Source organism: Magnolia sinica, chromosome 5 (assembly GCF_029962835.1).
Source record: "Magnolia sinica isolate HGM2019 chromosome 5, MsV1, whole genome shotgun sequence".
Lineage (NCBI taxonomy): Eukaryota > Viridiplantae > Streptophyta > Magnoliopsida > Magnoliales > Magnoliaceae > Magnolia > Magnolia sinica.
In genome coordinates this window covers 79762067-79764886 of record NC_080577.1, presented here as the reverse complement: position 1 = coordinate 79764886, position 2820 = coordinate 79762067, and positions in this window count along the sequence as shown.

The window sequence follows — 2820 nt, the reverse complement described above, 5'->3', positions numbered from 1 at the left end:
CTTGAAGGTAAAGACATGAACAATCCAAAGCCTTATTCTTTTTTGATTTTTTTTTTGGAGCAGTCACAACCTCATTCAATTCTCCTTAAATATGAGAAAAAAGGAATTCCAATCAATTACCTAAGATTTGAATCTCCTAAGGATAATTTTTCAAGCCTTTGCAGGGAAGGACTGACAATTGCCACAAGCCAATCTGAACACAACCAGCCATGTGTACAATTTCAACCCAAAAATGGACCAATTCGAACCTTGCACAATCTGATCCGACTCAGTTTTCCTGACCGAGTCGGACTCAGATCGGTTCAGGCCAGTACATGTTTGGGTTGGACTAAGTTAGATGACCCGGACTCGGTCCCAGTTCGGTCTGAGTTTGGGTTGGGTTATATAAAATTCGGACCAGGTCGAGTTGGGCCAAATCCGAGCCGACTCGATCCAATGCCCAACTCTAACAGAATATGAAGCCTTGCTCGCCAAGCTTAGGTTGGCAGTGGCAATGAGGGTCTATATCCTAAAAGTCCACAGTGATTCACAGCTCATTGTGAACTATGTCGCCAGTGAGTTTCAGGCCAAGGAATATAAAATGATTTCCTATATTCAAAAGGCCCGTGAACTCATCAAAAAATTCCAAAAATGTGAAGTCTTCTTGATCCCTAAAGTAGAGAATTCCAAAATGGATGCGCTGGCGAAGTTGGCCACAACAACTAAGGACAACATCCCAAGCTCAATCCCCATTGAGTTCCTATCTGACCCGAGCATCAATGAGCCTGACCCGAAAGTAGCTTTCCCCGTCAGCTTAGCCTCGAGCAGGATGGACCCAATCACTGAATATCTTCAGAAATGCACGTTGCCCGAGGACAAGCTTGAGGTGTGTAAATTTCGAGTCAAGCTTGGTATACCATGATAGGAGACCTTTACAAAAAAAGGGTTCTCCTTGCCCAATCTACGATGCCTCTGACCTAAGGAAGCTGACTATGTTATGAAAGGGATAGACAAGGGAATTTGCGGTAACCACTCTAGCAATCGTGCTCTTGCTCACTAGGTCATCTGATAAGGATACTTTTGGCCGACCATTCAGAAAGATGCCAAACAGTATACTTGAAAATGCGATAAATGTTAAAGATTCACAGCGATACCTCATCAACCTCCCGAGCAGCTGACCAACATGACCGGACCATGGCCATTCGCCCAATGGGGGATAGACATCATTGGCCCACTAGCAAGAAATAAAGGTCAGAATAAGTACGCTGTCTTCACAGTCAACTACTTCACTAACTGGGTCGAGGCCGAGCCATTGGCTAAGATCATTGAGTAGAAGATCACTGATTTCGTCTGGAAAAATATCATCTATCGATATGGAATCCTGCACGCAATCGTCTTAGACAACGACAGGCAGTTTGACTGTAACATCCCAAAATTTTGTGCTCAAGTACGTACTTATGCCCAAAATTTAAGGTGTTAATAATGTAAGGTTTTGGATACAATTTAAATAACATCTTAAAATTCATTTTCATTTGGTTCACATCCAATTACATTTACGAAGGAAATCATTCATAAGAATAAAATCAACCATAATTTATTATTCTATTAGAAAGAAATTTCAACTAAATAATAAATGCTCTCAGAATGGGAGCTTATTACATTATCGAGTTTGCAAAGGGAATATAAATAAAACCAATTCATAAAAGCTATCTTCTTTATTCATTCAATGTAGTCCTTCATTGGGAGCTGGTCCTCTGGTTCGTCAACCTATATATCACCTGTATCATCTATATAGTTAGAGAGGGTTAACACCTTACTCATAGTAATGGTTAACCTTTAAGATTATTAACAACTCAAGAGATTTATAAAAGTAGTGTAATGGCTCTGATACGTCCCGTATTCCACTAATACGAGAGTTATCAATATGCACAAACAACCTATATAAGATGCTTGCCTAGCAAAATATGTATGGTTCATCACACTTAGTGATCATCATAATGTGAAAAACAATTTAAAGTTATCCGACTCGTCCCACATCCCATTCTACGGAGATTCGTCGGTGTGTCCCATGTTAATGTGGATTTACGAAGTTATCCCAAGAGGACACAATGCACGACTTGGATGAATTACGTGACACGATTTTTTTATGGAGCGACTATTTGCGACATCCAATCCTAGAAGTGATGTAATACGCATTGCGAGTTACTTACATCAAATTGTACACCACTACCCAAAATTTATGAAATTACATGTCGGCCCAGGAGCCGCTACCCGAACCGCATTACATCCACGATATTTACTTGATCGTTAGAAGTGGGATTTTCACTATAGTACTTGCGTGAAAGATAGTGACATAGTGTTTTAAGTTGTGCATCAATAGTTTGTAGTAATTTTGAGATTTGAAACCTGTAAGATAGGTGTAAGTGATTCAATTCAAAATTTAAAGAGAAATAGCCCTCACGTAAATTCAGAAAGATCATGCATAGTTAACATCGCCCCTTAACCATCATTCCCAAGGGATAAATAATTAATTAGGTAAATCAAATATTTACAGAGAGGATTCAAAACATGTGAGGGAATAGAATAAATCAACCAGCTCAAGTTAATATAGACTTAAAGGAATCCCTCACCTTTAATGTTTGTGTCTCCTTTGAGCGTGAAGATGTGTTGCACGGTTGGAACCTTAACCTAACATTTAACACTTTGATTGGTTAAATTCTTTTATAACTTATCTTAGGTTAGGATATGTCTTGTCAAAGTGAGATTAAGGGCTTAGCCTTAATTTGCTACGACTTGAGTTTACACCCAATTTTCCCTGTCGAGTCGACTCTTTTTTACTCA